The sequence below is a fragment of the Vicugna pacos genome, chromosome 8, assembly GCF_048564905.1.
Source record: "Vicugna pacos chromosome 8, VicPac4, whole genome shotgun sequence".
Lineage (NCBI taxonomy): Eukaryota > Metazoa > Chordata > Mammalia > Artiodactyla > Camelidae > Vicugna > Vicugna pacos.
The window spans coordinates 77,035,808-77,050,357 of NC_132994.1; the positions used below are offsets into that span (position 1 = coordinate 77,035,808).

General features: G+C 43.5%; 1 long non-coding RNA gene across 1 annotated transcript; it reads right to left on the minus strand.

Annotated features, from left to right (window-relative positions):
- Nucleotides 1-1,774: 1,774 nt before the first annotated feature.
- Nucleotides 1,775-14,538, minus strand: LOC140697794 (uncharacterized). The gene is made up of 3 exons (XR_012075130.1): nucleotides 14,338-14,538; nucleotides 3,437-4,452; nucleotides 1,775-2,309 (listed from the first exon to the last, which is right to left on the minus strand). It is a non-coding gene; the product is annotated as an uncharacterized lncRNA (long non-coding RNA).
- Between the last annotated feature and the right edge of the window lie 12 nt (nucleotides 14,539-14,550).

Sequence of the window (14,550 nt, forward strand, 5' to 3'; positions counted from 1 at the left end):
GAAATTTGTGTTTAGAGACCACAGTCCTGGTGCTTACGGCTACTGGGTGAGTCGCTGCTCTCGGTCCTCTTCGGCAGACAGAGCTAGGAAGTAAGTTTTGTTTGTTCTTGGGTTTTTGATTGTTTTAAAGAAAATTCACCATGAGTTCATCCTGACATTTATGAATTAAATTTAGGATGAAAAGGCTTTCTTGTTTTGTTGTTTTCTTATTTTGATATATCTTCTTGTCTCCCTTTAATCTCTTTCAAGCATTTGTTTGGCCACAGATTAAAAAGGGAACTCTCTTAGTCTAAGTGCTTCCTTGCTCTCTCAAAACACGGCTGGTCATCAAAGACATCCACCTGCCCCTTGGGGCTGGCCTTGGCCTGGGAGGCTGGTTGGACCACAGGATAGTTTACTTGGACCAAATTAAGAAGATGACTCACAACTTGTCTTAACCGTCTTGGAGTAGACAAGTTCCATCCCAAGGTGGCTTTCATCACGATCTTAAGAGGCTGCGTGTGGGGAGTTGCTGGACAAGTCACTGCCATTAACTCTCCACACCTGTCTGCTCACATCAAACGCTGCAGTCGAAAAAGTGGTTAATAGTGGGTCCTGGGAAGCGTCCCGCAGGACCAGCAGTAGGACTGGCGCCAAGAAGTGCCCCAGACGCCAGCGCAGCAGCGGCGCGTGGCCTCAGAGTACTAGAAACCGTGTTTTCCTCCGTCTATATTTAACTTCTTTCCCGCAGTGCTAGCATTTCATTTCAGTGTCTCTGTTGGGAGCTGCTGCTCCTTCTGCCCTTCAGATCCTCGCAGTTCCTCAAACACAATTCAGGTTTCATCCTTTTCTTAAAACTCCTTCATCTGATTTCTCCAGTCCTTCCCTTATCTGAATTCTAATTTCTCTTGTAGCCTAAGGCCACTGAACACACGTTCTTGTATCCTGATCTATCCCTCTCTCCCACAAAATTATAGGCTCCTCAGGACAGAGCTGTGTCTCACAATCCTTGCAGGCCCCGCTGCGCTGCGACAAGGTGGGCATTTAACAGACACGTGCTAATTCATCGGTTTAGTCCCACTGCATTTATCAGCCAAAAGCTCTCTGTGCAGATGTGTCCCTATGTGCACGAAAACAAACGAACAAAAAAACCAAAAACCCCCAAATCACCAAACCCAGCTTACATGTATATAGCAATTTCTGGATTAGACGGTATTTTATTTTATTTAGTTTTTTTAACAACCCTGAGGGTGGACAGAGCCGGTGTTTCTGTCCCTTTCCCAAAGGAGGAGGGCGAGGGCTTGAGAAGCCCTGCACGTGTGGAAGGAGACAGCTTCTCGCAGGGGGGCCACGGGGAGAGCCAGCCTGAGTCCTCGCAGGCCTGTCTTACTCCCACGCCCCAGTAGTTCCAGAAATATATAAGAAATACTACCTAAAACTTGGCAATAATGCAAAAAGATGATTCCAGGTCCTTCCATTGTCATCCTGGACCCTCATCTCACAGCTCCCCCAACCCCGCCCACTTCAAGGGTACTTTATTCTCTGCAACAGTAGTTCTCAAACTCTCTCAAACTAACCCTAACCCTAATCCTAACCTGCCACCAAGATTCAAGAAGTTCCCTCAAAACCTCTCCCCAGGATTAATCAACACCCTGGAAACTGGGTTCAATCCCTAGTACCTCCATTAGAAAAATAAATAAATAAACCTAATTACCTCACCTCCCACCCCCCCCCAATACTGTATAAGTGAAGAAGCCCCTCAAGGCACAAAGCCCGTAACAGAAGATTACAGGGTCAAGGCCTCGCTGTCCCTTGTACCCGCCCCGGCACACTCCCATTCTTCCAGGATGGAGGGTGGTCTAGGACCCCTGAGCAGTAAGCCACGGTGTTATGCCTCGACACTCCGCTGTCCCCAGCCCTCGTGGGTCGCTGGCGCCCGCCCCCCAGGAGCGACTCTGCTGTGACTGACGTGCGCAGGCGACCTTCAGCTTTCCAGCTGACGAAGGTGTTGAGTCCACGCTTTTTGCCTTCAGTCATGAAGAAAAACAATCCATTTAGACAGTCATGCCGCACGGTTTTATGACGAGTCTTTATTTTTCACAAACCCTGCAGGCTGCTGTGGACATGACGTTCCCTGGGGGACCCGCTGGCCGCTGTATGTGGGCGGTTTGCTGCTTCGCTGTCCCTCTAAAGCCTCCTGTGGGAAGACGGCAGCCACCTGCTAAAGCTCAGCCTCAGTCACACACTCTATTCCAGCTGTGGCTTAGCGTTGCTCCCTGTCTGTCCGCAAAAGGATGATGGCTTGAATTTTAGACCAGAAGAAACTAAAACTAATGGAAATACAACAATGGAAGATGGTGAAGATGTTTTATGAATTTCTAACTATCTCCAGTAACTTTCTCATATTTAAAATAAGAATGGCATGTGAAGGAAGCACTGTATATTGAATCAGCCTCCTGTGTTGAGCATTTACTGCGTGGAGAAGTAAGCTATGTGATAGTTTAATGGCCAAGAGTCCTGGAAGTAGTAACTGGTCGAATTTTTAAATATCAAATTGAGAGTGAAAAAAACTCAGTCATTTCCACATGAATGTTCTCCTATAACTGACTTATGAATAAATACAATCTTGCCTTAGAATATTTTAATTCTATCCAGTGAAGTTAAATGTAGAGGCTAATCACTAAACAGAACATAGCTATCCTTCTATGTTTTTATCACATTCTTTTCGGTTAAATTTCAAGCAGCTACAGTCATATAACGTAATTTGGAAGCTACGTCAGTCTTCATGCGGCTTATGCGTGCACACGCGCTCACATACACTGTCTTCTGACAGCATCCTCGTGGTTCTGTCCACATCTGCTTCTGAATCTAAGAAGTCATTCTCTTTGAAAGAAGAGCCTTATGTAAGCTTTTAAAACTTTATGAGCTGAGAAATTCAGCTCTGAATTACTTAAATTACATAAAATTGCCATAAATCCTAAGATGCAGGAAACTCAATTTTCCTATCTGTGTGTTGGTCAAGGCAACTATCCTTAAAGCCACTCAAATGTCTAAGCAAAGCAGAAAAGGACAGAACAGAAGGCTGTAAAAACGACTAAGGATGGAAAACTCAGAGCTTCTGTTTGCCCTCAGATTTTTCTTACAAAACATTGCCTGGGAGATGTATACACACGCACATACATATCCGCACTCCCCATGTGTGTGCTGATTGGAAAACATCTTTTCTAAACATTATGACACTGCGCTGACTTCACTCACCTATTCACCCAACAGATTTATTTCCCACTCTGTGCCAGGCATCCATTTTGGGGAAATAAATACAGAAAGAAATGCTCTCTTCCCTAAAAGGGTTCATGATCTCTAAGAGACAAACATTGTAAAGCATTTATGAGCAATAAATAATTGTAGAAATGTAGTAATTGCTATGTGGATGCAGAAAAAGAAATGGCCAAGTTACCTGTGAGACATTGAAGGCTCCCCAAATAGACAGCATTTGAGCTGAGTCTTAAAGGATGTGGAGTTTTTAGGCAGGTGACAGAAAGAAGCCTGTTTGAGGAGGAGAGGTACCAAAAGATCACCCTGTGTTCCGGGCACTTCAATAAGGGCTCAACACGGCTGACAGCAGAATTCATACAGGGAATGGGGAGAAATTCAACTGAACGGAGCTGCTGACCTGAAACAAACAGATGCCAGATCTTCCTCTAGCACAGACAGGTTTACACGGGATCAGCAGAAATGTGCAGCGCCGGGTCTGCAACCACACGGGCCACGTGCAAGTCCCTGAGCAGCAAGGGGAGCAGCAGCTTTTACGAGAGGAAGAGGAAGCTGGGAGGGCTGCGGTAAGCAGAGCCTGCGGCCCAGTCCTTGCCAGGAAAGAAGAGGCCTTTCTCCTCCTGCGGGGCTCCGCCGTCGTCACAGGGCGTGCGGGCGCCCTGCTGGTCTCCCAACCCTACGTAACTGAGGCTTCTGTTTATTAATTTTTCATATTTCTCCCTTTTGATCAAGATCTTTCTCTGAAACCATCACTGAACAAGAGTCAGGTTTTCTAGTTTCAGCAGCATGTTGTCCGTCAGTGCCAGGAAGGACCTGGGTACAGTGCCCCACGTCAGAGGAAAATTGCACACGCTGAAAACCAGTTGGGGTTCCATTCGAGTAACAAGGAGGGAGCGCTCTCAGGCACGTCCTATCCAAGTCTGCATGTTGTTAAGATCGCAGGCGCTGCAGATCACCTGCAGCACTATGGCATCGTCAAGGGTTCGGCGACAGACTTCCAACAGGCCTGGTCTGGATGTCTTGGGAATTCTGACCCAAAGGACAAGTATATAGAAAAATGTTCAACCAAACCCCCAAAGAAAAATCTTTCAAGCTGTATGAAATGACTAATGATCTCTATCCGAGTCCTGCTTTAATTGACTGTGATGTCAGTCTTTGTGTCATGACACTTTGACGTTGGTGGCTGCCATATGAAAGTTACTGTAAAACCAAACACAAGAAGTCACAAATTTAAAAAGCATAACATTTACTTCACATGTTACAATAGTTTCACTCAATGAATACATTTAAACTAAAACAAAAATCTTACAGGGAGACACAAAAGTAGAGCATATTTTGTGTCTGCTAAAAATATTCTTTTCTTTTATTATTCTTTAAAGTTGTTTTTAATTATTACCCAAATGATTCTTGAATAGGCCCCAGTCATATCTTACTGTTCCCAGAAGCAGCCTCTTTCAACTCCATTTGCTATTTCAAAGATATTAATTTCCCTCCTTCTAACTGAGTTTGTACTTACAACTGTCTCCATATCATGTTAAAATATTCTCCGTGGTCATCCAACAATGGAAGATAAAGATTTCATGGCTTATTTAACCATCTTCCCAAATTCTCTTTCCTTCAATGCAGTAAGAATTAAAATAGTATTAATGATTTACCTTATATGAAAATGTAAGTAGTTTTTCCTGTGAGACATGTTGCATTCCATGATTACGTATCTTATTTCTTTCCTGTACAATTTTTGCTTTTCCTAGAGTTAAGAATTTAGCAATTTTTCTATCATTTCTTCCTAGGCTCTCCAAAAGAACTATGCTAAAAAGAAAAACAAAACTAACTGATATTTCTAAATGGCTAAGTCCATCAGCATATCAGGTGGCCATTTCTATTTCAGCTCTCTCTGGGGTTACCCGCTCATTCTGCTCCAGCTGAAACAGGTTTCCTCCTCACCCTTCGGGACATCGGTCCTCTCGGGGCTTTGTCTGCTTCTCACTTCTGCTGTAGCTGCGTCTCTTTTTCATGACAGCCAGGAAAACTCCACTTTTAAGGACATGTGATGAGATTAGGCTCACCCAGTCAATCCAGGATAATCTGTCTTGAGAACCTTAATTAAATCACACCTGCAAAGTCTGTTTTTCTGTGTAAGCGCGTGAGCGCACACACACACACACACACACACACACACACACACACACACGGGTTCTGAGGATTAGTGTGTGGATATCTTTGGTGCCCATTAATCTGGCCGCCACCACAGCTACTTTTTCACAGCTTCCTGTTTTTTCATTTATTTCTTTTAACGCAGTATCAGATCCGTGAATGGGCGCTTGTGTTAGTTTAACACAAGTAAAATTTAATTCTTTCCTGGGCTTGTCACCTCCTTTCTGAGTTTTTCTGAATCTGACATACGTTGCTTTCCACATCTTAGGTCACTTCTAATGTCTGCTATAAACCTGAAACAATAAAACAGCCAGTTGGTTTACCAACAAAACAGGCTTATCCAGGATCAGCAAAGAACAGTTCTTTGGGACAGGCAACGGTGGTGAACCACAGGCAAGCCCAGTAAAGCAAGGTCGAGAAGACTCTTCACGGAGAAGGGGAAGCTGGGAGGCCGTAATAAACAAAACGTCCCTTGGAGGAAACTAGGGGTTTCAAGCCGCAGTGGCTTTTCCTTGGCTGAGCTGTGACAGTCTCTCCCTGGCTGCGCAGTTGCCAGGCAAGCAGAAAAATCTTTCTTCCTCCTGCTGGTGATAGTAAGGTGTCAATTCCCGCTGGAGACGCAAGTACATCTCTTGCTGCTGGGGTCTGCGCTGACCTTGAGTGGAATGTGCACGAGAGAGCCCCCTGCTGGCCTCCCAACTCCGTTTTTATTATAAAGGTTTCCCTTTATTAATTTTCACACTAACTTATTTTAAAATATTAGATTACAGTTCTCATCTATTTTGAAGGCATGACTTTCTGGCAAGACTCATTCTTTGTGAGATTGTTTTTTATCCTTTTTTTTTCTTACAATGACTTTATATGAGATTTGACTTTAATCCTTTTCTGTTAGTCATCTTTGGGTAACACTAGTTTTCTTGAACGTTTAGAAGGGAAGACGTATTTAGGATAGTTTTTAAATGTCATAGTTCTACTCTCTCTTCTGTTGTTGATTCACTTCAAATCTATTCAAAATCCAAAAGGTATTTGCCAGGAACTTGATAAGTTAATTCAACATTTTCATCTGAACAAGGTTCAAGAATAGCCAAGGCATTCCTGAAAAAGAATAAATTGAAAGACTGCCCTGTTTTACAGCAAAACAAATTATGCAGTTACAGTATCTCAGTGTGTTTTTACTATAGGTATAGACCACCATGCAAACAGAATAGAACGAAGAGCTCCAGGAAAATCCACGTGTGTGGGACTGTGATCTATGCTAGAGACAGCATCACAATATATGGGTAAAGAAGGGAATGTTCAATATAAGCATTACGCTGTGCACTAGAGACTGACACACTGTAACTGACTACACTTCAATAAAAAATAGAAAAGAGGAAAAAAGAAGGGAATATTCAGTATAAATAATGGTTATGCATGTGGAAAAATAAAACTTGATCCCCCACCACTGTATATATGTGATCAATCTCAGAGAGATTAAGGACTTAAATATGAAAAGCAAAACTTTAAAACTTTGAGAAGAACACATGGAATAATGTATTTCTAATCTTGGGTTATGCAAGGATTTTTTTAAAAACAAAGCCTGTAAGGTCTAACCATGAAAACAATGGTAAATATGACTACATTAACATTTAAAATTTCTGACAACACAAAGAAGTTGAAGAGATAAGCCACAAATTGCTGCATACATTAATGAAGGATTAGTACGCATCACATATAAAGAGCTTCTAGAAATCAATAAACAAGTCAAACCTAATAAGAAAATGGGCCAGTGAGAATGTCACAGAAAAGAAAATGAATATGGCTAATAAACATATGGAAAGACATGCCATCTCCATAGTCATCAAGAAATGCAAATTTAAAACACAGTGAGAGGTCACTTTAAACCTACCTGTTTGGCAAAAATTAATGTGTTCTGAAAATACCAAGTATTACCAGGATAAGAATCATTGTCTTATATGTCACTGGTAGAAAAGTAAATTTAAAAATATCCTATAGTAACTTTGCATGACCCGTGGCCTCACTGTAGGAAAATTCTTACACATGTTCACCAGGTGACACATGCTAAAGCATGTTTACAGTGAACGGACTTAGAAGGTGTCACCCCAAATATGCCACTTTGACACATGGATTATTTTGAGCTAAAGGTAACGGAGAACCAGCAGACACAGGAGAAGCTCTTGGTCTCCCCCTAACTGCCAAAAATATTTATTCCCTCTTCTATATAGAAAATTTAAATTTAGAAAGAGAAATTCCGTTAATGAAGGCATCTCAATCAGGAAGAGTGCTACCCCAGAGACAAACATCTTCACCTGAGGGACTCAGCTGCGTAACAAGGCAACTGTTACTTACTACGCATTTCCTCTCACCGTCCTCCCGGAAGTCCTAAATCCTCCTTCCTCAGCTCAGGATGGCAAAGTCTCCATCATCTGACCACATCCTCAAGTCTCACATTTTAGGGAAATTTCTGTTCATATGTATGTAATCAAAATTGTGTTTTTCTTCTGTTGATCTGTTTTATGTCAGTTTGATTCTTAGATCAGCGCCTGTAAGGGCAGAAGGGAAACTTTTGCTCTCACACAACAGCCGAAGTGCTCATGAGAGCGAGACAAGAAAAACCACCCACAAGGATGGATAACTGTGCTGGGGCACGTCCACCCGGTAACTGAGTAACATGCAGCCAGAGGACAGGTCGGGGATGAGCAGAAGTGCGGGAACAATGCTGTGTATTTATTAATAAGCTTATAATTCTTGAAAAAAAATTGGCACACACTTCAAGGGTATAAATGCCACTTCATCCATGCAAAACTTTATTTCTTTCATAAGTAGTATCTGACTTTGTGTAAGTAACTTACCATCTCTGACATCTATGGACTCATTAGTAAAATGAGGAAAATAGTCATTTTGGTTTCTAAATAGTATTTTCCTCTAAAACAAAAAGCAAAACACAATAACAACAAAACCAAAACAAGGCTCCTTGGAGAAATGTCTGGGGCTTCTTTCAGTGGACACGTCCTGATCTGTGTCCTGGGTCTATTTTATTCTTGCGTATTTCTTGGATTCACCAATTAAATCAGACTAATTTTCTATTTTTTAATTTTTAATTTTTATTCATTATTGACGTGTACTTGATTTACAATGTTGTGTTAGTTTCTGGTGTACAGCGGTCATTCACTTATACAGATGCATGTGTTCTTTTCCATGTTCTTTTTCATTATAGGTTGTTACAAACTATTGAATGTAGTTCCCTGTGTTGCACAGTAGGAGCTTGTTGTTTATCTATTTTATATACAGTAGTTTGTCTCTGCTAATCCCCAGCCTAATTTTCAACTTCAACCACATTTTAGAGAATAAATTCATATCCATTTTGGACTTATAATAGTACTGGCATCTAATGGTTTTAATTACTTTATCCTACCCTATTCTATTGGTCAAATTCTTAACTTCCATGTCAAAGGTATTTAACTAGTGGGTCAAAATAATGGATCAAGAGTAACAGCAATTCAAAGTAATTTTTTAAAAATCCCAGTTCTTTAAAAATGACTAGTACACAGCTTTCAAAACACAGAGCATGTCCATTGCCTAAGTCTGAACGCGCCATGCACTGATACTGGCACCACAGCTGCGGAGATCGGTACCAACCAGTCACGCGGAGACAGGCCCGCCGCAACAGGATCATTCAATCCATAAAGGCCAGGCACTGTCAGGCTGAATACAGAAAGCCTCAGGGGAGCAGCGGAGTCAAAGAAAACCACTTTCATATTGTTCTCAGCATTGAAGACGCCAGCCAGGTGCAGAGTCCACGACTGGCTAGTGTTAGTTGTCCACTTTCTTGTATCTTTGAGCAGTTAATGAAAATTAGTGAAAAGAAGGGGGGGGTCCCTGTCGGCTGTCCTGGCATGCTGCCCCCTGGCGGCTTCAGGTGTATCTTTGGGAAGGCAGAATCACCTTTCCTGTCACCTGTGTTCTGTGTAACCTTCATCCAATCATTTTTTCCCATTTAATTATATTTGATTTAATTAGGTTAAACTATATACACATTGGGTGGAGAATTTCTACAAAATATCGTGGGGATCAAATAGACTTGGATGGCCAATCTTTGCTGCTGTGTGACTGTGGGTAAGCTGCCTAACTTTTCTGAGCATTTTGTCTTATCTGTAAAATGGAGTTTGTTTTTTTTTAAACCAACTAACTCAGAGCATCAAGGAGAAAATGCAAGCAGGCTGTACACAGGAAAACAACGAGTAACAGTTAGCATTGTGCTCGTGCTTTCTGTGTTTCTGACATCCAGTGCTACCCAGCATTCCCTCCAGCTACACGGGCACCGGGGGCTTTAACCCCAGTTACAAACGGATAACTGAAGCACAGAGACGTTAGGGAACTTGCTACAGTCAGCACAACAGCAGAGGATGTGAACACATGCGATGTGGCTCAAAAGTCCCTACTTTTAACCACTCCACAAAATCTGTTATCAATAAATCCTCGTCGAAATAATGAATTAAGTTATTTCGGTAATGTGTGGTGAATATTCCAGCAGGGGACGGCAGACTTCCTTCCCAGCACACTAGTGTCTTTCGCACAAGCTATGAAACATTTATGGGAACTCACAGGTCACGGAGAACCTTATTCATCCTCCACTTGTCTAAACCATCCTGGCCCTTCCTGGCACAGGACGACTGACCTCGACAGAGAAAGCATTCGTAGTCCCGAGTGCAGGTGGAAAGACTGTCTCCACAATTCAACATACATTTTCAATTTTTTAATGTTAAAGAAATAGGGACTTTCTATGCCAAGAATTTATTACCAGAATCTAGTTTGAGTTGGTTTCTATAACAAATTCACATCTCTCAGATCTTCTCTGCACCCTCACTTCTGCAGCACGGGGCCAAGCTCCTCTTTTTCTTTTTGTTTGTTTGTTTTATGAGGAGGAGGTAATGGGTTTTTGTATTTATATTTGGAGGGGGTACTGGGGATTGAACCCAGGACCTCGTGCAGGCTAAGCATGCTCCCTACCACTTGAGCTATACCCTCCCCACGAAGCCCCTCTTTTTTTTTTTTTAAAGCAACTTGTTTAAATTTTCAGGTGTAAATTAGAAATATACTGAATAAATACATGTTCACAGAAAAACTGGTGCATGAGTGCTCAGAGCAGCATTCTTCATGGTGGTCTAAGCTAGGCGGCGACCCAGTGACCGGCGCGCAGGCAAGTAACAGGCAAGTAAAGGGCGTCACGTTCACACAAGGCAATATCACTTCCGTTCACTGTGATTGGAAATGAAGTGCAGGTTCAGGCCACCACAGGGATGAACCTTTAAAACATTACGCTAAGTGAAAAAAGCCAGTCACGAAAGTCCACAAGTCATGCAATTCCATTGCAGAAATTGACCAGAATAGGCTACATTCAGAGCCCTAAAGCGGACTAGTGGTTGTGCAGGGCTGTTGGGTAGGGTAGGGAGTGACTGCAAGTGGGTATGGGGTTTCCTTTAGGGAGGCCAAAAATATTATAAAAATAACATGTCCTGATGTTGCACAACTCTGCAAATGTCCTGAACTCACTGAATTGTACACATTAAATGGATGTGTGATAAGTGAATTATTCCCCAATAAAGCTGTGCAAAAAAGAATATATTAAACAACTCTCTTTTTTAGTTATTATTATTTTGGGGGGAGGTAACTAGGTTTATTTATTTATTTTTTAGAGGAGGTGCTGGGATTGAACCCACGGCCTTGCACATGCTGAGTATGTGCTTCACCACTTGAGCTACACCCTCCCCTCTAAAAGAGGGACACACTGAGTAACTCCCGTAAGGAGGGGAGTTAGTGCAAAAGCAGCAACCGTGTGCTGCTTCTCTCAAATAAAACACAGGGGCTGAGTCAGCAACCATGAGAACAAGCTAAACATAAGCACGTAACATGACTACATCTCAGCGCATCTTTGTCCTCACTTCAAATATTTTTTAACCTTTAATCCATCAATTTTGGTGAGCTGTGAAAATTAATAAGTGAACAGCTCTCTTACCTCCCAAGTCAAACAATAACACAGTCCCCATTAATCCCTCCTAAATTTAAGGCTTTTTTGGGACATTCTCTCAATTTAATAGTATACTTCCTTCAATCATGAAAATGAATTTTGAGCAGCAGAATTAAAAGACCCATGTCCACACATGTATGCATAGTGATATCTTTAGCTTTAATGTGCGCAAGGAAGTGAATGGTTTTGGACAGAGCTTCTGCTTTGTTGACTGTATGGGAGGAAAAACACATGCATTTCAGGCCAAATTCTCCTGTTGGATAAACTGTTCCCCGGGAGTAAGCGAGGCGTTACATTAGCTCTTTTGATGGAGCAGTAAGGGAAGTGATACCCAGTGACTTAGAAAGCGCTCTGACAAAGCTGCTACAAGAAAAGGAGACCATCGTTCAGCTGAAAGAGGAGCTCCAGCTGCAGACGTAGGAAAGGCCAAGGCCAAGTGTGCTGCAGCCTCTTCCTGCCCGCGCCCATCCCCCTCACCCTCGTCACTCACAGAGCCACATCCATCCACGCGGGCTGCACTGCCCAGCCCTCTTCTCACTCACGTCACCCTCTATGTCTGGAACGACCTTCCTACTCTCACGACACTGACTTATTTAATTGTTCTTCTTAAGGACAATGTCAAAAACCAACTTCTTAAAGAATCCTTTCCTGATCTCAGGAAATAGGTGTGATTGCCAACAAATCATACTATTTTAAACAACAAAACTCGGTGAGCATGGTAGGTTAGTACTTCACAGCTGAGGAAACAGGCTTAGAAGTTTCCAGATGGCTTGAGAACTAACAACTGGCATCAATCCTCAGACTCAGGAAACCCAGTGAAGGCAAATGTGCTAGGAAATGTTTAACAGCTGGCTCTCTGTGTGTTTTTTAAGCCCTAATTTATAGTGTTTGCCAATTTCCTTAGTGTTTCCTACCATGGATTTCAAGCTACCAATGTGTTATGACGGGAACATTCACTAGGTTGAGAGATGGCTGTCATATTCTTCCTTCAGCACTTTTGTATCATTAAAAAAATTGGACCTCACAATTTAAAATTACCACTGCTCCCATTTCCCCAAACGCTAGAGAGACTGCACGAGTTGGTGCCCCCCTACACGTGTCCCCTCCCGCTTAGTCACAACCACATAGCCGTGGCACCATTCTGGGGTAAAAGCCACCCCACTTACCACCAAGGTGGGTCCTCGTTGCTCTCTGGCTGGTGAGTGATCCCACTTCAGAACCCCATCGCTAGGTCGCCTCACATGATCAAACCAGGGCCGACTGTCTTGGTGTGGGGGTACAACAAAGATTTGAGTGCTGTTTGCTTGGGAGAGGGTCCCCGGAAGCACCAGCGGGGAGTGGGGAAAGGGACCAGATGGGACGGGAACTAGAAGGGCGGTGTTCTGTTTAACTGGAGCTCAAAACTGAGACCCCGGAAACTGGTGGAGAACACACTTTAGATGTGCCTCCTGCCCCCAGGGGTGAGGGTCCCACCCAGTCACTGCTAGCGGTTGCAGGCACTTCAGGTCTCCCCCAAATGCAGGCAGCGCAGGCTCTGGTGGTCAGAAAAAGACAAAGGGAGCAGGCAAGTCATCTCAGGGTCTAGCGGCTGGCGCTGGCCCAGGTGCAGTGAGGTGTAGTGCAGGGCACATGGGCTCGGCCTGCAGACCTGCTGAACCCCTAATACTGTAAGTGCTCTTTTTCAATCAGCTATGACAGAGTTTGAAAGACGTAATTGTAATGACAGAGGAGAATGCAAATTCTCGACAGTAGAAAAATAAAACTAACAGTGCTGGGTGAGGGGGCAGGGCAGGCGAGAAAGAGTATAAATGTACTGATTTCCTCGTTTCCCATTCCAAAGAGCCAGCAGGTAACATATAACTTTATCAGTAATGATTAAGGTAAAGCCACAACATCTTCCACCATTAGGACTAAAAGTAATGTAATTTTTAAAATTAGGAGCTGAAAAAGAAGATATGTTTTTATCCTTTGAGAAGATGCTGTTTACGATTGGTGGGTCAGGATGCACATTACCTAGCATTATAATAAAAAGAACCAGAAGAACGGAAAGCAAACTTAATAGTAGTTGGGTCTAGCTATGGCTCCAGGTGACGTCAGGGGAGTAGGGAGGACGCAGAGACTTCGACTTTTCTTTTAGTATATCTTCCCCTTTTGTTTGGATTTTAAACTGTTAGAATGAGTTACTTCCACAACAAACAAAACAAATGCAAATCAACCATAGTCTAATTTCAAAAAATAACTTTGAAATGCCCTTAAATAGAATACTATGCAGGAGTTTAAAAGAATGATGTGGGATCTATATGCACATACATCAAAGATGATCAGGACTTATTAAGCGAAGTTAGTAAATTAAAAGGCAGCAAACAAAGGATACAAATTAGGGAAGTGGAAAAAGTAGGTATGTGCAGGTAACATATCTATGTAAGGTTGTCTGGAAAGGCATACCAACAGATGCCGCCAGCGTGGGAGGAGAGTTGGGCTGGCCAGGAAACCTCGACGTTTACTTTCCTACCTGACATACACCATTTGTGTATCAGATGATAACCTGCAGACCCCCCGCATAGAGTCCCCTGGGCTACTCGAGAAAATGATTGCGAGAACCTGCTACAGACCCACTGAGCGAGAGTCCTGTGGAGTTCTGGAACCTGCACTTTTTTCTCTAAGCTTCCTAGTAGCTTTGGAATCCCTCGCCTTCCCCAACATGTTATTGCGAAACTATGCAAACACACAGCGTGTAAAGAACAGCACAACGGCACACTGAAAGTCCACACACGTTCCGCTGCACCCCAGGTGGATGTGCTCTCTCGGTGAAAGTGCAAGCTCGCACACACAGGCATGCCTGGGCATGCCCTCCGGTTGAGCGTGCACACACACCCCCGTTTGCACACACATTTCGGCCGCACCTTGGAACGCGAGTGGCAGACATCAGAACTTTGCCCCGGCTTCCAGCACGCGCGTCCACACCAGCAGCCAGCAGGCGTACACCAGAAACGCTTCAAACGCTGCCGCCCCCGGCCCTGCCTAGCCTCCCACGCTGGCCCCGAAGCCCCCGTCTCCAGAGACCCCCGAGGCCCCGCCAATCCAGCGGTGCCACGAGGCCCCGCCCCGCGCACGAG